Below are 26606 nucleotides of genomic sequence, written 5' to 3'. Positions count from 1 at the left end.
GGAAAAAGAGAAAAAAATCTGAAAATAAAAACCAATCTTCAATACATTAAAAATCTGAAAATATAGCATAGAATTTCACATCTTGGACTTTGCATCCATACGGAAGTGATGGTTTTGTGGTTGTTCTGTCCATTTACCCTGCTTTTGTCATTGTCTATGTGGTTATCTTAGTTCTGCCTACTTTACTTTACATCTACTCATGTAAATCTTTCCATACTCTTCTGTATTCATCATATCTGCCATTTTTTACAGTACAGTATATTCCATCACCTTCACATATCACAATTTGTCCAGTCATTCTTAATTGATGGACATCTACTTTGTTTACAAGTCTTTACTACCACAAGAAAAAAAGAAAAGTGCTGCTATCAATATTTTGGTGTCTATGAGGGCACTTGAAGGTTTTACAAAGTCTTTGATCACAACAGCATCTGAGGTGAAGAGTGAAAGCGCTGTTTATTATTCCATTTTATAGAGGAGGGCAGTGTGATACAGTAAAAAAGAGAACTGGAGTCAGAGGACCTGGGTCCTGAGGAACAAATAAATATATATTGGTTATTGTAATTCTTTTATAATACCTAACATTTGCATAGTAATTCAAGGTTTCCCAAGTACTTAAAAAATATTATCTCATTTGATCCTCACAACAGCCCTGTGAGATGGGTACGGTTGTTATCTTCATTTTGTAGTTGAGAAAACTGAGGCAAACAGAGGTTATGTGACTTGCCTAGGATCACACAGCTAAAAAGTGTCTTCCAGTTTTCTATTCACTACACCATCTAGATGCCAATATTCTTTTTAGACTTGACATTTCTGGCTAAGGATACACTTTCTGTAACCTTGTAACCTTCACCAGGGAAAAATAGGTTTATCCCTGAGAACCTGATTGTCACTTTCTTTTTCTATTCTTTTCAAGTAGGAATAGGAAACAAGTGACCTGATTGCTTACATATACTAGCTCACATTTATGTATCTCTTTAAGGTTTTCAGAACTCTTTACATACACTATCATTATCTCAACTTTGAGATTCTGCCCAGTGACAGAGAATCATGAAGGCTTATACAAATCCATGCTTCCATCCAGGTTAACAAAGCAAGGAGTGAACTTAGAGTTTAGTGAGTAGCTTCTTTCCCTTAGGTTTTCCAGAATTTAGAGAAAAGGGAGATGGAACAATGAGATTAGAGCCGGGAGATATGTGTTCTAACTTCAAGCCTTGCCACTGTGGTGCATTTGTAGTTATGGCATCTTGTGATGACATTCTATAAGCCAGTAAATGTCATAAATGGTTAAGTGAGGGGGAAGGGGAGGAGGGGAACTTGCAGCCTCGAGGCCATATGTGGCCTTCTAGGTCCTTGGATATGGCCTTTTGACTGAGTCTAAGTTTTACAGAACAAGTCCTTTTATTAAGGGGATTTGTTCGATGAAGTTTGGGTTCAGTCAAAAGACCTCCCTTGAGGATCTAGAGGGCCATCCCTAGTTTAAGCTGTTTATTTTTATTGACCAATTTGGGAGGAAGATGGGAAAGGGGTTTATTAGAGGCTCACTCCACCCCACTGTTGGCATTGAGGTTATTCCAGGTTGTTTTTTTGTTTGTCACTCCCTTTGGCAACATCCATTGTTCTCTGATTGCACAAGTGGAGTTTATGAGTTTGGCTGCTAAATGTCAGACATGTGGGTAGTTTGAGGTTTATCAATGTTCTTTCCAGCACAGGGAGAAAATAGTCACATCATGTCTTCACTTCCAAAAAAAAGGCAAGGGTATAATGATCAAATGATCTGGCAATCACCTGGTATCTTGGATAGTTAGAGAGCAGTGTTGGCAAGGCTTTCACATTTGATGAAGAAAAGATCAGCATCCAAAGGATGCCCTCTTAGAGGACGTAGGAAGAAATAAGGGCTTGGGCCAGGCCATCCAGGACATTCAAGGATAGGTAATCTTGCTCTTAAAGAATAAGATACTAGTTATTCCCCAGTTCTAGACTTTGACTTCAGAAACCATACCACAGGAGCATCAATTGAAGGAACTAGGGTTGCTTAAGTATAGAATAGAACAGATTTTTGTTGTTGTTCAGTCATTTTTCAGTCATGTTCAACTCCATTTGAAGTGTTTGCCATTTCCTTCTCCAGTTCATTTTACAGATAAAGAAACTGAGGCAAGTAGGGTTAAGTGACTTGTCCAGGGTCACACAGCAAGTAAGTATCTGAGTCCAGATTTGAGCTCAGGAAGATGAGTCTTCCTGACTCTAGGCCCAACACTCTATCCATCACCTACCTGCCCATAAGAAAAGACTGAGGAGTGATCTGATTGCTGTCTTTATGTATCCGGAGGGCTATTTTGCGGATTAGATTTATTCTGATTTGTCCAAAGGGTCAAACTAGGATAGAGATTCATAATCCTTTGACAGTCAGGTAAAGCCTATGGATTCCTCAGAATAATGTTTTTGTTAAATATATAAAATAAAAATCCACAAGATTACAAAAATACTATTATCAAAATGATTAAAAAAACAAATTCATGAACCCCCTGAAATCTATTCATGGGCCTCTTGGATATACATACATTCCAGTTCAAGAACTCCTGAACTAACAGCAGTGACAGAGAAGCAGATTTTGGCTATATTTAAGGGAAACTTCAGGGTAAGTAGAACAATCTCAAAGTGGAAAGGGCTGCTTCAGGATATAATGTCTGCACCATCATTTGAGAGGATCTAGATGGTCATTTGTCAGGAATGCTGCAAAGGGGATTCTATTCAGATGTGGGTTAGGATACATGATTTAACATATATCTTATTCCAGACTTAAGGAATAAAATAAGCATTTCCATAACATAGTAGGATAGAAAAAAGATGATTATACATGAAATGCAAATCTACTATATACAACTTGTTTTTCTTTTTAAATATATGAGTTATTATTTAATTTTCTTTTTTTCTTTTTTTCTCCCCTCCCCCAAGATAGTTACCATTAGGCACAAATATGTAGGATACATGATTTTAGCTGCCTTCAAATTGAGTTTCTTTGATACAATGAGTTCCTAAATGATACTAAGACAGTCTCATCCTGAAACAACAAATCATGGGATTCTTAGACTCTCAATGTAAGAAATTTAGTGGACAAGACCTTGGTAGTCTATTGCAGACCTCCCCAAAGCCCTAAAGAAAAATGTAGTGACCCAAGTCAGAGGATGCATGTTGATGGTCATCCTAAGCATGTATGTACATGGCTAGGTTGTATTACAAGCCAAAAATTTAAGGTTTGTGGGCTTGAATACTTAGAGTGCTAGAGGTCAGTTAGTACAAGTGACAGGGTGGCCTATCAGTTCCACACAAACGATGTCTTAACTAAAACCTTGCCCCATGAATTCCACATCACTAGAGGTATTCAAGAAGAGAAGAACAAATACCTTCTGGGTATGTTGTAACAGACAGGGAGGTGAAACAGACAAAGCACTGTGGTTTAATGGAAAGATTTGCCGCTAACTTCCTGTGTGACCTTAGACATGTCACTTTATTTCTCTAGGTCTTAAAAATTAGAGGACCATTTTAGATCCTAATTTTTATCTCCAACAAATATGATGCATGGTTGGGAAAATGAATGAGTTCATCCTAACTATGTCAACATAGTCTGACACAATCAGACCAAGACTGAAAGGAGAAAGGTAGGTTGCAAAGAAGTAGAAATGCTCATGAAAATGAAAATATCTCATTTTATTTTCAGGAAACACATACATTCCTTCCAAAGCAGGAATCCTGACTCTAATACCATCTTTCCAATGCATCATGAACTTGTTTATCAATAGAACTAGTTACCTATTGGATGGTATAGTAGATAGGGCATTGGATGTGGAACCAGGAAAGTTTGGGTTCAAATCTCACCTCAGATATTGGTTGTGCAGCCCTGAGATATCCAGTTAACTCATGTCAGTCTCAATTCCTTCATTTGTAAAATGAGAATACAAATAACTGTAATACCTATTGTGGAACACTCATCATGTCATTTAACTTCCCAGGACTTTAATTCCCTCATCTGTAAAAGAAGGGGGTTGTGCTAGGTGGCCTCTGAGGATCTTTCCAGTTCTGGCTGTATGAAGCTATGAGACTATGGATAGTGGTGAGGATCCAATGAGATTTGCAAATTGTAAAATTGTATAAAATTATCAGCAACTCTAGGTATCTGGGAATCTCTGGAACCCAAGTCCACAGCATATAATACTTGATTATTCAGGTAGATGAGGGTAGACTGTTGGGATGAGAGGCATCACTTCCTGTATACATAATTCTGGGTTGTAGATGGATCCACACCAAATCTGGTTTCCTTTCACCTTTTTCTAGAGGGACACATGCCCGGAAGACTCAAATACAAGAGAACAGGTCAGCCTTAAATTGTTAAACAATTTAAGAACTTATGAGCTAAACTGTACAGGTCTCCGTGCCCAGGAATTGCCCTGCCGGAAAGAAGTAGAGTAATAAATGTTTTAAAAATCAAATAATAAAAATTAAAAAAAAAAATTGAAATCCAGCCCAAGTGCTAACTCTTGAAAGGGGCTGTTTGTCCTAATTGATGCTTGACAATTAAACAGGTTATACTGGAATTGCTGATTTTGCTCAGACCTGAGCCAGATCTCCTTTGCACCCCCACCCCCACCTCATCTCCCAACCCAGAGAAACAACAGGAAGGAAACATGTTGCCAGATGAATTAACACTCCAGAAAGTGGCCTACAGTGGCCACTTTCAAATAGGAGGTAAATTCATGGTCCCCATATGAGCATTGACATCTGAAATGATGTGGGTGAAGATTAGCATAAAGAGTTGTTGTGGCAGAATAAGACTAGGACTGGGTTGAAGAAACAGGATTGCAGTTACTGGTTTGAGTTAAGGTGGTGGGCTTAGGGTGAGATATTAGGGCAAAGATTAGGTACAAGGGTTTATTGCTTTGTCCACTTGTTCCACTCAGGTCCATCTCTTCATGACCCCATTTGGGTTTTTCTTGGCAAAGATACTAGAATAGTTTGCCATTTCCTTCTTCAGCTCATTTTATAGATGAGGAAACTGAGGCAAACAGGGTTAAGTGACCTGCCCCGCTAATAAGTGTCTGAGGCCAGATTTGAACTCACAAAGATGAATATTCCTGAATCCTGGGACACTGTATCCACTTTGCCACAGGCTAGGATTAATTAAGATTAAGATGAGGGATTAGAGTTAGGATTATGGTTTGGGCTGCTAGGGCTTCAATGAGAGAAAGAAGAAAGTGAATTGAACCTAGTGTCACAGAACCTGAGTTTGAAAGCAGATTCTGCCACTTAATTCTTGTATCCCATCTGGCAGTCATTTAACCTCATTGGGCCTCAATTTTCTAATCTCTAAAATGAAAGAATTGGACCAGATGGCTTCCAAAGCCCCCTCTGGTTCTAGAGCTTTGAATTATGGTTCTAAAAAAGTTGTGGTTAAAGGGCAGTTTAGAATTAGAGAGATACTTATCACTATTCCTCTATCTCCCTTGCCCCATTAAGACTCAGTTTTTCCCTGTTGAAACATCTATACCTAGTTCCATCACACTGTCATCATGCCTTTGGTGCCTGGACACACTAGGGGTGGGGAAGGTGGCTAATGTCCATTTGGAGTCCCCAGACACTTCTAACCCTAAAAGTGCTATGTTAGACACAGATTTTCTTAGGGAATTTGTAGGAAATAATATCTTCTCCAGTCAATGGGCATTATAAATGCCTCCCACTCGAAGCACTCACTATGTGTCAGGTACCATACTAAACTCCAGGATGGACTGAATAATATAGCAGGTCATTTCTGTTTGGAAGCAACAGGGAACTCATCAGAGATGTGTGAGGTGGGAAAACTGGGGAAGAGGACAATAACAGTGATTGGGGATGGGAGCCTAGAAGCCAAGGGAAAGAAGGGGGAGGGCAATGAAAGGAACCAGAAAGGAGCAACCAAGGAGGTAGGAGCTGGCTGCTCCCTGTGTTTTCAGTAAACAAATGGCAGGTGGCTGAGCAGAGCACTAGCCCTCTTGGAGAGGAGGGAACTTTGTTGATGAAATCTGCCCTCTCCCTCACTCTCCTGGATTATTAAACTGGAAAGGTCAGGTTTGGGATAGATGTCAGGGAGATCTTCTCTCAATCATCATACTTCCAGCCTCTATTCTGTAGTCATAACCTCCTACTGGCCTATTATGACCTGAAAGAAACTTGGCCGTCTTCCAGAGCTTTCTTCAGCCCCTGTGATTTTCACTGGACACAGCCCAGTTTTGAATATTCCCTCTTATCTAGTGGTTGCTTCTCTTGTGAGAGGAAACAACTTAGTACAATAGATAAATTCCTGGTCTGGGAATCATACCACTGGGGTTCTGTTCTAAGATCTATCCCTTAACTAGTTTGATACTGGGCAAGTCAACTCCTTTCTTGACCTTAGGTTCCTTGTATATTTTTCCTGATAATGGAGCTGACAGGATGGAGTCAGCAAGGTGAATCATGGTCCCAGACTCATAGGTTTCTGTGTAAAGAGGGATAGATAAGTATATAGAAGGCAGGGAGTGCTGGAAGCTTAGGAGGCACTCTGACAATACACTTTAGGGATATTTGAGCAAAGAAGGAACACTTCCAGCTAAGGGAGAATGGCAGAGAGATGGGACTCAAGGCAGACTACAAGGGTAACATGTGAGCTGAACTCTGAAAGGAAGGTAAGAAATTTGAAGAGGTGAGGAAAAGATTGACTGCTTTCCAGGAATGGGGGAGGGCCTGTACAACTACATGGAGGTAAGAGACGGCATGCCTAGTTACATAAAAATCTGTTGAAATGAAATAAAGTAAAATAAGACTAGAAAGGTAAGTTGGAACCAGATAGCCTTTAAATATGAGACTGGAGATAGTTTGTCCCAGGGGTAGTCATGAACCACTGAAGTCTTTTGAATGGGATAGTGACATACCATTTTGGCAACTGTATAGAGGTTGGATTGGAGAAGGGAGAGACCAGAGGCAGGGAGGTCAATTAATAAACCATTACTATAGTCCATGTGAGAAATGACGGGACCTAAACTGGAGGGCTGAGTGTATAAGTAAAGAGAATGCAACAGATGTCAGAAATAGTGTAGAAATAGAAGTCATTGGATGTTTGATTTGAAGAGGAGAGGGAGAGTCAAGGATGACTTGGAGGTTCTAGCCTTAGATGACAGAGAATATGCTAAAATTTTATAGTAGTGAATAAGTCACAAATTGGGCTTAGCTTTGTATTTTATGGATTTCCATGGCTCTAGGATTTAACTCATCTATACAAAGTCTCACTATGTTTTGTAAAGCAGTTATATCATTCAAATTCACACTGTACATTTCCATGGGACTAGAACGAATGACCAAATTTTACATGAGATGAGGTAACTGGTGGCTCAGTGAATAGAGCACTGGGCTTGGAGGTAGAAGGACCTGAGTTCAAATCCAGCCTCAGGCATTTCCTAGCTGCGAGATCCTGAGCAAGTCACTTAGTCTCTGATGGTCTGGCAATAGGATCCACCAGAAAAGGAAGCAGCAAACTACTCTGATATCTTTCTCAAGAATACTCCTTAGACAATTAAATCATGCTGTCATGAAGAGTTGGATGTGATTCATCCACCCAACTACAACAACATGAAGATAACTTCAGATAGTGTGAATTTGAATCCATGTAGCCACTTTTAATGGGACTCACTGTTCACACCAATCAGGACCTATATATAATATTTTCACTTTCCAAGCAATCTGTGTCAACAGTCTTCACTCAGTCTTCATCTTCTATTTTGTTGCTTCTAATTTTCTGTGGTCTAGCAAGCCAAATAATTAAAGTTGCCAGACTTTTACATGAAGAATTAATAAGGGCAAATATTACTGTGCTATAAGAAATGGCAAATGTAATGAATACAGAAAAGCATAGAAAGATCTTTATGAAATGATATAAAGTGAAATAAACAGAACCAGGGAAACATTCACAATGACTGTAATAATATAAGTGGAAAGAACAACCACACACAAAAAATAAAAGATGAATGCAACAAAAAGATGAAGCATGACTTGAATGAAGAACTATGAGAGAAAATTCCCAACCCTCACCTTTGCAGAGTTATTGCGTGTTTTCAATTTTTTTATTGTATTATTAGTTGTGCTGATATTTTTTCCTCTTAAAAACACTATTTGTAACATAGGATGGCTCTAGGAGGGGAAGGAGGAAAGATATTTGGGAAAACTATGATGATGTAAAAAATAAAAGACATCAATAAAAACATTTTTAAAAATACTATAGGAACCTATACTGTTATTGCTTATTTTTGTATTTCAAGGATTTTCATTTCATTTATTAGGCACCTACCATATGGTAGGCATTGTGCTACACATTCTTGCTGTTTGTCCTTTGTTCTTGAAAAGGACCAATGACATCAGGAAGGTGATAGCTTTACCTACAAGTGAATTGTAGTGAAGCAGAGCTGTACAAAGTCATCAGCCTCACTCCTCCAGAGTCATGTGAGTCCAGTGGCAAGACACAGGTCAGGACAACTGGAGATGGCCCCAGATGCAGTGAAATTCCTTGGCCTTTTTAAGCTAGGGTCGTTCCCATGTCTCAGTTTGTCTGAGACAACATCCATTCAGTGATTAAAGGCTAAGTAAAACCTGAAGCAAAAGATGACCTAGTTTGTCTTCACAAAAGAATCAGCTTGGAAAGGGAAGACTCTCAGAGTTTCTAGTCAGAACAGAAACAATTGTTTACATTCACTCTGAATCATCCAAACCCAAACAATGGGCAAGTGAGTTTTGGACTGGGAGTCAGAGTGATTTGGGTTTAAAGACATAGACAAGTAGCTTCAGTTGAGTCCTAAAGGGCTTTAGGCTTGTACTGGGACCTACTGTTGGCCAATCAGTGAGAGTCAGAGTGATTTGGGTTTAAAGGCATAGGCAAGTAGTTCCATTGGAATCACAACAATCTGAGAGTAGTAGTAGCTGCTAAGCAGTAGGGATACATACAAAAAAGGGCAAAAGTGTAGACCCTGCCCTCTAGAAGTTCACATGGTAATGGGGAGATAGCAAGCAAATAATTACGTACAAATAAGAGATACATTATAAATGGAAAGTACTTAGAGGAAAGGGACAAGCTAGGGGTGGAGAGGGAAAGGGGACCAGAAACACCTTCTTAGAAGGAGGGGCTTCAGTTGAATCTTGAAGGACACCAGGAGCCAGGAGTGAGGAAGGACAACATTCCAGGCCTGGGGACCAGACAGTGAAAAAATTGGCAGAAGGTGGATGGAGTATCAGTTGCAAAGAATGGCAATTAGGCCAGTGTTGCTAAATGCAAGCTACAGATCCTTTATAACTGAGCAGATGGTCTTCCAGAGCTACTGTGTACTGAAAAGTTGATTACCTTAAGGCTAACTTGGTGTTGAGCCTCTCTGAAGTTATTTAGCCTTCTCCTTGGACAACTGATATACGGTTTATCATCAGGTCATTGATTTCAGCCTAGAAGGGAACTTTTAGGTCACCTAGTTCACCTTCATCATTTTACAGATGAAAAATCCAGGGGTTGAGAAGAAAAGAGACTTGACCAAAGTCACACAGGTCATCATTGTACAGCCATATTTAAACCCCAGACCTTCTGAATTCAAATCCAACACTATTTTTGCAACCCCATTATAACTCACCATTAAAGGCTATGTACTTAGTTAAGCTTCTTGCCATAGAATTAAGGGTCAGTTACCTCTAAGCCATAGTGAGGCACCTGAAAAAGACTTTAGGGGAATCAGGAGAATTATTGATACTATCTGAAAAACTCAATTATGTAAAAAGTTCATTTACAAAACGAAATAGATGGTTAGACTCAATAGCCTCTGGATCCAATAAATTTATGATCTATTGGGTCTCTTATAAGGCCAAGTACACAAGGAGTTCATTTTTAAAAAAGTGTTCTGGGGTGTGAGAGGCAAAGGGAGACAGTGCAGAGTATGAAAGGAACTCACCTGAGCTGTCCCAAATTTCTCCCCAAATAACTTTAAAATACTTTCTCAAAAAAAAAAAAAAAAGAAATAGAACCAACCAAAGGACAGGGTAAAACAATTTTGTAGCTCAAAACAACTTAGAAAGTCAGCAGGAAAGTTCTGTCTCACTGGGGTAAGAGTAGACAGTTCAGCACAACTTTCACTTCAGGAAGCCAATAGCAGGTCTTGGGGACTGAAGCAGCTTCTGAGGCTCTCAGCCCACAGATGGTAAGTAGGTTGGACAACTGGTTAGAAGGAAATTATAGGGGACCCTTTGCTAGCACTGGATGCAGGACTCTGTTGCATTGCCCATATGTGGTTCACATTCCCAGGATGAGGAGAAATAATGCACATTAGAGAATGTGGCACCTAAGGGACCAGGGATCCTGCTAACAGTGCTTCATAGACCAGAATGGAAGCCAAAAGAACAGTGACCATACCTCTCCTTAGATCATACCACCTTGGAGGAACTGAAAACTTAAGATCTCCAGGACTAGTCCTGAAAACAGCAACATGGAAAACCCAAAGCTAGAGACAGTGCCTCTTCCACCCCAGTAGCAGAACTCAACTTTAACATAAAGTTAAAAGTCAAAAAATAGGCTAGAAAAATGGGCAACAACAAAAAGAAGCTTAGCAAAAAAAGTTACTATGAGAACAGGGAAGATCAAGACACAAATGTAGAGGACAATGTCAACATACTTAGGTGTAAAGCTGTAACATGAATGTGATACCCATAGGAACCACCATACTTCCAGGGTAAATTTGCAAAATATAATAAACTCTCTTCCTCAAAAACAACACCAAAATATTTATTTGAGGCATCATTAGAATATCAGGAGGTAAGATTTAACAGGGTGCTTATCAATAATCCAGGGAGCACCAACACCTTAAACCTTCTTTCTATCAGGCCTCCCCACAAAAACAAGTTCCCCTCTACAAATTCCTCCCTCTGCCCACTCACAGCTTGCTTCTCTCTCTGATCTACCTGCTCTCACTCTCTGCTTGTGCTCTCTCTCTCTCTCTCTCTCTCTCTCTCTCTCTCTCTCTCTCTCTCTCCCTCCCCTCCTTGGGCAAACTCTTCCCAGTCTGAGCTCCATGTGACCCAGATTTCATGTGACCACAGGCTCCGTGCATTACACCAATTAATGGGTGGGGAAAATCTTCCTATTCTATTAACATTACAAAAGCCTCAAAGAGAAATGTGAATAGATCTCAGGTCTCCCTAAAAAGACTTCCAAGAAAGTCCCAAAAGGATTTTAAAAACAAAACAAAAGAGGCAGAGGAAAATTTGGGAAAAGAAATGAGAATCATGCAGCAAAATCATGAAAAGAGATTCAACAGCTTGGTAAAGGAGGCACAAAAAAGCACTGAAAAGAAGTACATTTTAAAAAGCAGAATTGACCAAATAGGGGGGAAAAGCTCACTGAAGAAAACAATTCCCTTAAAATTAGAATTTGTCAAGTGGAAGTTCCACTTCATGAGACTCCATGAGACTCAGTGGTATTTCTATGCATTACCAACAAAGTCCAACAGCAAGAGATAGAAAGAGAAATTCCTTTTAAAAAACTGTAGACAATATAAAATACTTAAGAGATTGCTTATCAAGACAAACCCAGGAACTATATCAACACAATTACAAAGTACTTTCCACCAAATAAAGTAAAATTTTAACATTGGAAAAAATATTAACTGCTTATTGATTGACCAAGTCAATATACTAAAAGAGGCAATTCTGCCTAAATTAATTTACTTTTTCAGTTCCATACCAATCAAACTACCAGGAAATTATTTTATAGTTAGAAAAAATAATAATGAAATTCATCTAGAAGAACAAAAGGTCAAGAATATCAATGGAATCAATTAAAATAATGTTAGGGAAGGTGGCTAGCAGTATGATATCTCAAACTATATTACAAAGTGCTAATTATCAGAACAATCCTATATTGGCTAAGAAACAGAGTAGTGAATCAGTGGAATAGGTTAGGTATACAATACATAATAGTAAATAATCAAATGCATTTGGCAAATGCAAAGACCCAAGTTTTAGGGACAAGGACTCACTTTCTGACAAAAAATTGCTGGGAAATGTGAGAGTAGTCTAACAAAAACGAGGTAGAGAACAACATTTCACACTATATGCCATATGGTGATGATAAGGCGAAAATGGGTTTTGGCATTTAGACATAAAGGATGATATCATCAGCAAATTAGGGGAGTATTTACCTGACAGATCTATGGATAATGGAAGCATTTCTGACCAAACAATATATAAAGAAAGCTACCAGACATAAAATAGATAATTTTGATTACATCAAATTAAAAAGGGTTTTCACAAACAAAAAGAATCAGCTAAGCTTAGAAGGAAAGTAGAAAATGGTGGGAGGAATTCACTGTAAGTTTCTCTGATAAAGGCTTCATTTCTCAAATATACAGAGAACTGAGTCAAATTCATAAGAATATGAATAATTTCCCGATTAATAGTAAAAGGCAGTTTTCAGAAGAAAAACTCAAAGCTATTTACATTCATATGAAAAAATGCTCTAAATCATTACTGATTAGAAAAATGCAAATTAAAACAGCTCTGAGGTACCATCTCATGCCTATCAGATTTTCTAATTTCACAGAAAAGGAAAATGGCAAATCTTGGAGAGGATGTAGGAAAATTGGACACTAATGCACTGTTGATGGAGTTGTGGACTGATCTAACCATTTTGGAGAGCAATTTGGAACTATGTCCAATGGCTATAAAATTGTGCACACCCTTTGACCCAACAATACCACTACTAGGTCTGTATCCCGAAGAGAGCAAGGAAAAAGAGAAAGGACCTATATGTACAAAAAGATTTATAGCAGTTCTTTTTGTGGTGGCAAAGATATGGAAATTGAGGGGATGCCATCAACTGGTGAATGACTAAACAAGTTGTGTTATATGATTGTAATGGAATACTACTGCGCTATAACAAATGAGGAGCAGGATATTTTCAGAAAAACCTAGAAAGATGTACATGAATTGGTGTAAAGTGAAATGAGAAGAATCAGTAGAACATCATACACAGTAGCAGCAATATTGTAAGGGTGATTAACTATGAATGACTTAGCTGTTCTCAGCAGATCCAAAGGACTTACAATGCATAATGCTATTTACCTCCAGAGAAGAAACTGATGGAATTTTAATGAAGATTGAAGAATATTTTTAAAACTTTTTATTGGCCTTGTTGCTTTTTCTGTCTGTGTTTTCTCTCATAAAATAGCTAATATGGAAATAGGTTTTGCACAATTTTGCATGTTACAATCTATATTAAACTGCTTGCCTTCTCAATATGGGGAAAGCAGAGGGAGAAAGATAAAGAATTTGGAACTCAATTTTTAAAAAATGAATGCTAAATTGTTTTTATGTGTAATTATATTATTAGGTATGTATGTATATGTATATATACATGTATATGTATGTGTATAAATTTATATATATATATATTAAATAAAAGAAATTTCTTTTCTCAGGAAATCTTTATTGGGCTGAATTTTTTTATGTACCTCCCTGTCATTTGGAAGAGTGTTATGAACTGGATTTGGGAATCCAAAATTTCTACACCTGGGTTTTGCAGGTGCTTGAGACGAACTTTCACTTTGCCAGAATCAACTTGTGGGAGGCCCCAGAGGAATTCAAATGAGACATGCCAGCATGCATCCAAATGAAGCAGTCCATCCAGGGAAAAGGATGACATTGCATTCAGAAATACTTTGCTAGTGGATTCTCCCTTCTCTAGAGTAGGTTTGTGTTAAGAGGCTCTTAACATTTTATTAATAAATCCTTGTTCTCAGAGTCTTCCACAGTAGCTATGAAAATGGTCCCAGGCTTAAAGTCACTACCCAAAGATTCAAGCTGGGACTTCTTTTTTTACAAAATAATTCTCTTTGAGGCTTTCCACTGAGGGAATCTGGATCACCACTGCTTTGACTATGAAATATTCTCTTTTTCAGGTTCTCCTTTGAAATGTCAACTGTTGGTTATTGGAACCAAATGTATAGTGAAAGTAGACCAGCAAAAATGGTGGAGTAGTAGGAAGAGATGTAGCCCAGCTCCCCCTACACCTATTGCTGCAAAGATCTAGAAAGACTGCCAGACCGAAGAGCAATCAGGAAATCAAAAGAGATGATTCTTCTGGCCAAAGGTCATGACTTTTGTTCACAGGTAGGTGACCAGACCAAGAACTGTGGAACACAGCTTGGCGGGCAATGTGGTTGTTCTGACACCAGAGCCGATCTCCTCAGGTTCAGACGAGGTCTAGACCACTAGCTCTGTCTCTAAAGCTGCAGTCTTTCAGCTAGTCAGACTGGGCAATTTTTACCAGAGTTCCACCTTGGGAGAAGTCTGGAGCTGTATTGCCTAGAAACTAAACCAGGGTCTAGACTCTAAAAGGGCCAAAAGAGTGACCAGAACATGCCTTAGATTTGACTGCCAAGAGTTGATGAAAGTTTACCGCTCCCTACTTTAAGCTGCTCCTCTGATCATTGAATAATGCAGCACCAAAAACCCAGGGAAAACAGCCACAGGGTTCTAGAGAACACAAATCAAGAGCAAGAAAGCAGTGACATTTCATCCAGAAGTGTATAGTACCTGGCTTTCATACAAAGACCCAATCTGGGAATTAAGGTGGAAGGAGTAAGCAAACAAGCATCAATAAAAGATTTGCACCATAAAGAGCATCACAGTGATAAGAGGGCCCAAAATACAAACCCCAAAGAAAAAGCAAGCCTCAAAGAATATATCTTGGGCACAAATTCAACTAGAATTCCAAGAAGAAATTAAGTAAGAATTGTTTTAAAAGTGGTGCAAAGATTTTATAAATGAAATGAGAGTGCAACAGGAAAGAACTGAAAAAATAAAGATAGATATGGTCAAAAGACTTGGAAGAAGAATTAATAGCAATGGAAGAGATACAAAAATCTTTTCCAGGCAACAGACTCCTTCAAAAATTAGAATAGATGAGATAGAAGTTAATAATTCCATGAAACAACAACAACAATATAAAACAAAATCAAAAGATTGGAAGTTACCCAGGAAATAGATAGAAGAGATAATTGAAGAATCATTGGTCTTCCTGATAGCAATGAATGGAAAAAGAGATTAAATGTCATATCTCAAGAAATCATAAAAGAAAATTACCCAGAAACATTAAAATAAAAGGACAAAATGAAAGTAGGAAGAAGCAACTCATCATCTGAAAGCAAACAAACAAATGAAAAATCAGGCACATTGTTGCTAAAATCCAAAGCTTCCAAGTGAAAGAAAAAAATAGTGTAAACACCAAAAAGAAAGAGTTCTAGCACTGATGAGCCACAATCAGGACCACAAAAGATATATTTAAGGACAAAATATTAGGCAAACAACCAAGAAAAACTTACCCAACAAAACTGAGTATAATTCAGCATGTTTTAAACGTCAGCCTCCTGGAAGGAGTATAGTAGAAGATAGTAGTTATCGTTTAGGTTTAATATGTTTAATCATGTTTAAGTTTTTGTAAAGGTGCACTTGGGAGTTTTGTTTGTTTTTTGTTGTATTCTTCGCATTTCTTTTGTATGGACTAGGCAAATAGTTGTTCTCTACTTGATCTATACTGTATATCAAGTATCTTTGCTTTTGGGGAGGCAATAGAGATGTCAACTTTAAGTGATTTTCCCTGTGTCTTTGGTGGAGGTCTACATATTTATAAGAAGGGAGGTTCTGACCTCTCTCTTTCAGGGTCAGGCTCCTACCACACATGAATCTGGTTCATGAACGAGTCAAGAGCTTAGGGGAAAGGGGTTAAAACCCGAGGTTCCATTGGGAGCAGAAGCAGCTCTATATTGTTACGCATAAATGTATGTAAAAATGAACTTATGCATACACACACTACCACATACCACACTACATGTACTACAAAACTACCTTGAGGTTGTAAGCAGCATTTCCCAATAATTCTTGTGCCTTTTCATCTATAGCTGTAACCTCTTCTTGAAAAGAATTTCCATACCTAAAATTGATTGGTTTTATCCAAGAATAAGAATTCCTGAAGTAGGGCTAGAATGGAATTATTCTGGCACTTGAGATAATGAGATGAAATCTAGCCCCATCTTGGAGGCTTTAAATTCCTTTGCTTATCACTTCTCTCTTAAGTGACAATTCCTTGCTTTCTATAGGCTTTGTCAGAGAAATTTGAAGAATACTTGTGGTTCAGCTGGAAAAATGCTGGATTTGGAATCACTGGACTTGAATCATATTCCAGCTCTGTTCCATAACTATCTAAATTGCCTTGGGCAAATCACTTAACTTTGCTCAGCCTTTGATTCCTCCCCTATAAAATGGGGCAGTGGTGGACTATGTCTTCTGTAAGGTCTCCCCCAATCTTAAATCTATTATCCTGAATGACCTCTGCCCTCCCTTCCAACTCTAAGAGTAGTGACCCTAAAGTGGTAACTTATATCCTTCCATGTGATTGTTAATAATATTGCCATTTAAATGATGCTGAGGCATCTACTTTCAGAGCAGCTGTTCAAATATTTATTAAATTACTTCATCTCAAGTCATACCATCATACTGTGCCCCACTCACCCAGGGATTAGTCCTAATGGTATTTAACATTTTCCATGCAAAAACAAATGAAAAAAATTCGTATAAATATTATATGGGAAAATGTACCGTCAAGAAAACAGGTCTTCTATACCTGGCCATCACATGTGTAATTGTAGTCCACTTATCTTTGGGAGTCAGTTTTGGGCATTAGAAAGCACAGTGGGAATGAGGAGACTGGAGAATTAGGCCTGGTTCTGTCATTAATCAGTTGTATCACTTCTGTGGTCTCAGTTTCCTCACTGTAAAATAAGTAGTTTAGTCAATTATTAATAAATAAGATTCCTTCCAGTGCTGACAGTGAGTAGCCTTTATTTAATAATTTAATGATGTTTATCAATACCATAATTTTATTAATACTTTTATGAATCATATTACATTTGTTTCTGAATATTCCTATTCTCTACCCAATAAACCTTTGCTTGTAACACATTTAACAAACCACAACTCTCCAGTAAAATCTATTGACACATTGATTGTGTCTACTAGGATATACAACATTCTGCGTCTATAATTTTCCCACCTCTTCAACAAAAGGGTACTTTTATATTCCCATCTCTTTCCCAGGGAACATGATTTGTCATTACAATCACATAATATGTAGTTTCATTTTATTATTCTTTCCATTTATATCATTGTATAACCCTGGGAAAGTAGCTGTTTTTTGTTATTGGGTGTGTTATTTTCATGATTCTATGTGCTTCATTATGAATCATTTCACATATTGCTATTAGTTATAATATAATATTTATATATTACTTACATAATAATATATTAATATTGGTTATGATATAATATTAATACATCAATAATAATATCAATACTATATCATTAATCTATAATTATATTGGTTAATATATAACTATTTTATATCTCAATATAGAGTGACAATATGTGCAAACAGCCCCATCTAATTCCTTATATTTGTTACTTCTTGTAGGGCAATAAAATTTCCTTATATCCATGAACCACAATCTGTTTAGCCATTGCAATCAATGGGCATGCACTTTATATCCAGTTTGAGAGGCAGCTAGTGGTTCAGTGGATAGAAGGAGGGATCTGGAGTCAAGAGGACCTGAATTCAAATTCATCCTCAGACAATTATTAACTGTGTGACCCTGGGCAAGTCATTTAACCTTTATTTTATTCTCTCAACTCTAAAATGGGATAATAATAACACCTGCCTCAGAAGGTTGTTGTGAGAATCAAATGAGATAGTATTTATAGCAAGTGGTTAGCATTCAGTGCTATCTAAATGCTTATTCCATCTCTCCTTCCTTTCTAACCATAGAAAGTACTGTTATGAATATTTGGATACCATTAGACAGTTGCTATAGAGCAAGTAAAGATATGACTATAGCTAACCAAAAGTCAATAACTAAATGTTTTGTTAGAAGCTTAGGGAGAGCCACCAAGTCAAAATCAATGTAGCAAAAACAACTAGAGTTGGGCATTGCTTTCTGCTAGGTAGACCACACCAAGAAGTGGATGTGTGACAAAAAAAAAGATCCATTTGGAGTGGTTTGCCATTTCCTTCTCCAAATCATTTTACAGATGAGGAAACCGAGGCCAACAGTGTTAAGAGACTTGACCAGGGTCACACAATTAGTTAATGTCTGAGGTAGGATTTGAACTCAGGTCTTCTTGACATAAAACCCAGTGTTCTATCCAATGAACCATCTCACTGCCCCTAAACTCAATGGTGACTGTGTCTATTGTAAATTTTTTTCCTCTACAGCAACTAGCACAATGAAAGTCTTACACATGGTGAACACTCAATGTGTGTGTGCATTCATCCTTCACTGCTGAAGAAGACCATGCCATCAGAGATGTAATGACATGACTTGCTCTTGACTTTGTTTTGAGGGAGAGAGGGCTGTGCAGGTCACCAGCCTCACTTCTCCTCCAGAGTCATCTGAATCCAGTGACCAGATATTCATCAGGATGCCTGGAGATGACCCAGGATGAAGCAAATTGGGGTTAAGTAATTTGCCCAAGGTCACCCAGCTAGTGAGTGTCAAGTGTCTGAGGTGAGATTTGAACTCAGATCCTCCTGACTCCTGCACTGGTGCTCTATCCACTGCACCACCTCACTGCCCAGTACACTCAATAAATGCGAGTGAATGGATAACCACTGTGGTACTGGCTCTAGAGTAAGGAGTTTAATAACTTTTCAGTCATGTTCCACTCCTTCTGTCCCCATGTGGGGTTTTCTTGGCAAAGACACTGGAGTGGTTTGCCATTTCCTTCTCCAGATCATTTTACAGATGAGGAAACTGAGGCCAATAGTGTTAAGTGACTTGCCCAGGGTCACATAGCTAGTAAATGTCTGAGGTTAGGTTCAAACTCAGGTCTTCCTGGTTCCTTCTATCTACTGCATCCCCTAGCTATTATTATCAACACCATTTTCCAGTTGAGAAAAATGGGAGGCAGAAAGAAGTTAAGTGACTTTCCCAGGGTCACACAGCTAGTATCTGAATTTTTTAGATTTGAACTCAGATCTTCCTGATTCCAGAACCAGTACTCTACCCACTTTGTCACCTAGTTGCAGAGACTTTCTTATTTTTATATTATCAATTCCTAGCACACTGCCTTCTATGTAGAAGGTGCCCTAGGACTGAAATGAATAGTGCAAAGAGAGATGATGAAAGACCATCCAGCACAATCTCTTCATTTTACAAATGAGGAAATTGAGGCCCAAGACTTTCCTAAGCCCAAGGCTATTTCTCTTACTCTTTGGCTTCTCTTTGCATCTAATTGGTCAATTCACATTTATTAAGCAATGACTTGACTATATATGTGGAGTACTCACAAGACACTGGTCTCTGGTTGATTTTGTACTTTTCGCCTAGGAAGAATGTATCCCTTGGTTAGTTGGAGACCAAGGAGTGAGATGTTAGATTTGTTTTCATGAAAATGAGCAATTATTTTCAAATCACACACACACACACACACACACACACACACACACACACACACACATACACACACACACACACACACACACACACACAAACGATCAGCAGAGAATGCACTAAAATTGTAGTCCAAATCAAGCCAACTGCTAGTATCTACAGAGTAACAGCAAGTGCCTTGTATTGGGAGGATTTGTAGCCAATGGCCCCAGGATTAAATAGAAGTTTTGCTACTTACATTTCCCCTCCCTCTCTGAGCCTCCATTTCCTCAAGGTACCTTTTAGCTCCAGATCCTAGGACAAATATTGGTGCATGTGTTGGATTGATTTTTTTTAATTGAAAGAAAGGAAATACTGAACGTTAAGGGAGCTTCAGTGGCCAAAGTAAAGAACCTGCAGATTGCCCCACAATTTGACTTTACTTTCTTGCATTACAAACTAACCTTTAAAAGATTTTTGTTTAAAAAAAAATGAAGAAAATCCCAGATACAGACAATTGACTTGTTTCAATATTTTGGAGAAAAAAAAATAATCTTATGTCCCATGGGAGCCCTGGGAACCTTGGGTAAGAAACAAATGAAGGCACAGAGAGAAAGAGCTGACTTTTTCCTTTCTCCCTCACTTCCTCACCTGGGCAATAGACAGTGGAGACCTCCCTCTTTCTGGGTAGAAGTGCTCAGGACTTCAGGCCTGGGTTTCATCTGTCAGGGAAGATATTTATTAGAAGATTTTGTTCTTTAGGTAAAAGCAGAGGAAAGGAGGATTGCTCTACTAGTCAATTAATATGAGCCAGCAATTTCATCACCCACCAGCCTCTCCCCTCTGACTCTACTGGGTCCAAAGGGAAAGTGATCCTTGGGGCACAGTGTGGTATGGTGGAGAGGACACTGGATTTCAATGTAGCAAAGTACAATTGAAAGAGAACAGATTTGGATTAGAGAACCCAGGTTCAAATACTGATAACCTCCTACAAGCTACTCAGGGTCTCTGACCTCATCTGTAAAGCACAAGGGTTAGACCTGATGATCTTAAAGTAGCCCTATGATTCAAGTCTTGGCTCGCTTCCAATGCTCAAGTCACTTTTCATTTTTGAATCTCAGTTTCTGCATCTGTAAAATGGAATCATATTTTGTATTATTAACTTCAGGGTTCCAATAGGTTCCTATATGCCAATTGCTATGTAAATGTTGACTATTGTCATTATGAGTATGAGATGGAGATGGTAGTGTGTGTGTTGGGGGGCTTGGGGTGGGGAGGCGGTAGCAGCCTTGAATCTTCTTAGGCACCTTTGCTACAAAGTCTTGACTGACTGGTACCATCTGAACGTGCATTTTCCCTTTCTGGACCCTGAAACCATTAATGGTCTACACATGTCATCTGGTATTTAATTATATTTATTATTGATTTTTTCTATGCCAGTATAGCCTGGCTGGCCTGACAGAGAGGAGATAAATACAATGTGTACACTGAATAGGTAGAATGGAATTTAAGGACAGGGAGAACCCTGATGGTGGGGGAGGGAGAGGTCAGGGAAACAATGGAAACTGTACCCGGGAAGATTCTTGGAGGAAGATTCTGAAAGGTGGAGATGAGTAGAAAGCGCATTCAAGGTCTTATGCAAATGAATGTATGGAAGTGTAAAGTTCATGAAACAGTTTGTACTTTTGTTTGACTAGAAGGGGTGTGTGTGTGTGTGTGTGTGTGTGTGTGTGTGTGTGTGTGTGCAAAACATATGAATATGTGAAGGGATGCAGCAGTGGTAGTAGCAGTAGCAGCAGTGATGACTGCAGTTTCTGTGGCCAACGTTTACAAAGCACTTTGCAGGCATTATTTCACTGAACCCTTCCAATAACCTTGTGAGACAAGTGCTCTTGATAGTCTTGTTTTACAGATGAGAAAACTGAACAATGTCAAATAACCCTGAATGGCAGGTTGTAACAAGGTTGTCAAGGATCTCAAAATTCAGTTTAAAAGTATTTGTAGTTTGTCCTCGAGGAATGGGGAGCTGTTGAACTGTTAGGAAATGTTTCCTTATGTTAAGCTGAAATCTGCCTTCCTATCCAGTTCCATTTGTTGGTCCTTATTTTTCCTCCTAAAACTATTTTTTTAAATGGGCTAATCACTTATCTACATGATAAGCCTTCAAATTATTGACAGTATATTCCCAACCTGCCCACCCTTTTACCACACATGCACATGCATACACTTACATACAAACTCATATACACACTCACTCATATACATCTTCCTTTTTCAGATAGAACATCCCCAGTTTCTTCAAATGTTCTTTGTAAGACATTATTTGGAATACCTAGTCTCTCTGATTGTTTTCTCGTAATATAGTGCTGAGCACACAGTATTTTCAGAGGAAGGAAGGAAGGAAGGAAGGAAGAGAGGGAGGGAAGAAGGGAGGAAGAAACAAAAGGAAGGAAAAAAGGAAGGGAAGGTAGCAGCAGAGGGAAGAAGGGGGGGAAGGGAAGAAGGATTAATAAATTAATTAATTGAAGACACCATAAGAGCTGTTAATTTTTGTAAGACAATGTTTATATTTAAGTTTTAAGGTTTGCAAAAAGCTTTCTTTTAATTTCTCATTTAGCCTTCTTTTTGAAGGGCTTCTTGTCCTGTGAAATGGATGTTACTGTTATGTCCATTTTACCAATGAGAAAAGTAGAGCCTCACGAAGTCACCACCTGTCCAGGATGGCTTGCCTCTTTTCTCTCTAAGGCCTGATTTTAACCTAGGTCCTCCTGACTTCCAGTAAAACATTTGATTGCCTACGCCTGCCTTGGGAAATAATAGTCCTCTCGTGTGCCCCAACCTCTCTCAGTCTCAGACCAGAAAAGCACAGAGAACTCTTTGTCTTGGTGAACATCAAGGAAATACTTTCTCTAGGGATCCTAGAAATGTCTGGGGCAGGTGGCTCCTTAATTATAGAGGCACGAGTGAACCAGAAAAGCCGTGCTTATCAGAGAAACCCTCCTCTTGGAAAAGATACCATCACTGTGTGCTAGAGCGGGCAGAAGGGCCTCCCAATCTGTATTTACCGCCTTTTCTCTTACCATATTCTGGGACTCCCATCTGATAAGAAGCCTTAGTGCTCAGCTAGTTTGCATGACCTTCACAATTTTCATTCAAAATATGCAAATAACAGTGGAGGCTGGGAGGGGAGAGTGGTTTGTAAGAAATGCTCTTTAAACATGTAATCAAATGAACCTATTAACTCCAAAAAAATGAGCCTTTGACTCATTCATCTCTTTTCATCTTCCTTTCTCCAAATCTATCCGCAGTCTCTCCAAACTCCAGTAAGTGAGATAATATTAAATTACCAAAAAAAAAATTGTACTTAATTAGAAAAAAAATAAAATTCATTTGAAAGAACAAAAAGTCAAGGACATCAAAGGAAATAATGAAAAGAAAAGGTAAAGAAAGGAGATTTAGCTACACCAGATCTTAAACTATATTATAAGGCAGTAATTTTTAAAACCATCTGGTACTGGCTAAGAAATAGTGAAGTGGATCAATAAAATAGAAAAGACCTACAATTTATACCGGCAAACAAACGTAATAACCTTGTATTTGACAAGTATAAAGGCCTAAGATTTTGGGATAAGAATTCATTATTTGGCAAAAATTATTGGGAAAATTGGAAATCAGTATAGCTGAAACTGGGCATAGACCAATATCTTACACTATTTGTCAAGATAAGGTCAAAATGGATATATGACCTAGATGGAGAGAAAGAGTATGAGAAAATTAGAAGAACATGGAACATATTACTTTTCAAACTTATGGACAGGCAAACAATTTATGAGGAAGCAAGAGAGAGTGAGCAAAGTTAGGCATAAAATGGATAATTTCAATTATGGTAAATTAAAAAGAGATTTTACAAATAAAAACACACATAGGCAAGATCAAAGGGAAAATAGAAAATTAGGGGAAAATTTTATAGACATTTTCTCCGATAAAGATCTCATATCTCAACTACATAAAGAACTTTGTCAAATTTATAAGAATATGAGTCATTCCCCAATTGACAAATGATTGAAGGACATGAACAGGAAGTTTTCCAATGAATAAATTGAAATAATTTACAGTTGTATGAAAAAAAATGCTCTAAATCGTTATGATTAGAGAAATACAAATTAAAACAACTTTGAGATATCATTTTACACCTTCCAGACTGGCTAAAATGATTGAAGGAAAAGTGATTAATGTTGGAGGGGATGTGGAAAAATTGGAACATTAATTCATTGTTGCTAGAATCGTAAACTGATCCAATCGTTTGGAGAGCAATCTGGAATTATGCCCAAAGAATTATTAAACTGCCTATAACGTTTGGTCCAACAATATCACTACTAGGTTTACTTCCAGATGATTAGGGAAAAAGGGAAAAAACCCATATGTTCTAAAATTATTTATAGCAGTTCTCTTTATGGTGGCAAAGAACTGGAAATTGTAGGGATTCCCATCAATTGGGGAACAGCTGAACAAATTGTGGTGTATGATTGTGATGAAATGCTACTGTGCTATAAGAAATGATGAGCTCAGCAATCTGAGTAAAATATGTAAAGATTTGCATAAAACAAATGAAAAGTGAATTGATCAGAACCAAGAGAACATTGTATATACTAACAGCAATGCTGTTTTAAGAACAACTTTGAGCAAATGAGTTATTTTGACTATTATAATACCCAAGTTAACCATAAAGGACATATGAAGAAAGACACTGTCTGCATCCAGAGAAAAAAAACTGAGACATACAAGTGTGTATAGAATAATTTTACATACATATAGCTATTTATGTCTAATGGTGGCAATCTCTACGGCAGGATGTGGGGAGGGAAAAAAAGAAAAGAAATTTACGTGATAACTGTTGTATATTTAAAAGGAATAGCAAATTATGCATGGAAGATTCGCAGTTTGATGCACAGTCATTTTTTTATCATACTATGTTAAAGAAATGCTTGTTTATTCCATAAATTAAAAATTAAATTAAATTTAAAAAGACAATATTACCCACATTTTCAAGAAGAGTTTATTGAGATCAAGTAAAGTATAATGACTTGACCAGGGTCTCTATCCAGTTGGGTGGGGTGGGATGAGTCTAGAAGTTACTATAAGGAAAAGGGGAATGACTCTTGTGTCAGAGAAACTGAGTGAAACTCCCACTTCTGATGCTCATTACCCATGTTATCTTTTTTTTTTTTAATTTTGGAGGCATGGGGTTAAGTGACTTCCCCAGGGTCACACAGCTAGTGTCTGAGGCTGGATTGAACTCAGGTCTTTTTGACTCCAGGGTTGGTACTTCATCCACTGCACCACTTGATTGCCTCTTGTCCATGTTACCTTAAACAAGTTGCTTAACATCTCTGGTCCTTAGTGTTCTCATTCATAAAAAAAGAGAGAGATTGGTCTGAATGGACGTTCTTCTCAATTCTAGATCTTCAATAAATAATAAATAAAAAAATATTTGTGTATTGCCTTAAAATTTACAAAGCACTTTTCAAATGTTATCTCATTTTGTCCTCACAGCAACATTGAGAGTTAGATACTATTATCATCCTCATTTTAAAGATGAGGAGGAAAATGAGGCAGTCAGAGGTTAAGTGACTCGCCCAGAGTCATATCACCTGAGTAAGCATCTGAGACAGGTTTGGACTCATATCTTCCTGATTCCAGATCCAATCCTATATCTACTGTGCCACCTCACTGCCTCCTCTCAGTTTATTCATCTGTAAAATGGGATAATAACAGCACAGGACTTTGTAAACCTTAAAGCACCATATAAGTGTTAGCTGGTTATTACCGGTAGAGAGGTGAAGGACTGGGTGTAGAATGCTCCTTACAATATCAGACATGGCTAATTGTAATTAGCAAGAATGACAATAATAGCTAACAGTTATACAGCACTTACTGTGTGCCACTAGTCACTGTGCCAAGCACTTTACAATTAGGATCTCATTTGATTCTCACAAGAATCTAGGGAGGTAGGTATACTATTATTATCCCCATTTTACAGATGAGGAAACTGAGGCAAATAGAAGTTAAGTGACTAAAAGATTCATTTGCTGTGATTACTCTTCATTGTTTCCGTGGAAAGTTCTTTGGGAATAAGGAAATATTTGGAAGTGACTGTGATGCAGGGAAAACATCAAAGAAAAATAATAGCACGCTGTCCTGTGCTTTATCAGTCATCCATGTCAATGATCACGGTAGATTCAAGCCTGGATCATAAGTTGGGCTGTGTTGAATGAGGCTAGGTGCTTGCAGGAAATCGCTTTTGTGTCCCTGCTGGCACCTGCACGGGGATGACAAGTGTGGTGTTTATACAGTAGCAGGGTCAGCCAGTCAGGGCATTACTACCCAGAGAAAATTAAACTGTGCAAATTTCATTGTTTGATTATTCCTTTAAAAACATAACATATGAAGTGGTAACAGGATACTGTGCTAAGTGAAGGTGCTTAATCCCCAGAGGCCTGAGGAATTTTGTAAAGCAGCTTCCTGTTTCCTGGGCCTGATTTTTAGCTGGGCTTGATAGATGCTGGCCACTTTTTCCTAAACCCCAGCCTTAACCCCCTGCACTTGTTTCTAGTCTTAGTATAATACAATATAATACAATGTAGAGGTGTCTATGAATCAACAAGCAATAATTAATTGTCTAGGAAAAATTGGGCAGAATTCTAGCTAATGGAGGTATAAAGAGAAAAATGAACCAACTTGACCTTTAGGATCTTATGATCTAGTGAATTGTCAGGTGTCCAACTTGGATGGCAGAAGGGGAGGAAAGAATCCTAGCTGATTCCTGACCCAAAAGGCTTTCTTTTACAGGTAAAAAACAAAACAACAACAACAACAACAAAAACATACCTCTCTAGTTCCACACAAAGGACATTCTCATTAATCAATCATGAAACACTGATGAATTGCTGACAATATGTCAGACAATGGGGCATACAAAAACAAAAATGAAATTGTCTCAACCTTCAAGGATCTTGCACTCAGTTAAGGTGGGGAGACATATAGTTGTAAAAAGAAATAAATGTAAGGAGGTTTGGGAGGAGCAGAGGCTATCAGGAAGGG

Source organism: Notamacropus eugenii, chromosome 1 (genome assembly GCF_028372415.1).
Source record: "Notamacropus eugenii isolate mMacEug1 chromosome 1, mMacEug1.pri_v2, whole genome shotgun sequence".
Taxonomy (NCBI): Eukaryota; Metazoa; Chordata; class Mammalia; order Diprotodontia; family Macropodidae; genus Notamacropus; species Notamacropus eugenii.
Note: the sequence above shows the minus strand (reverse complement) of the source record.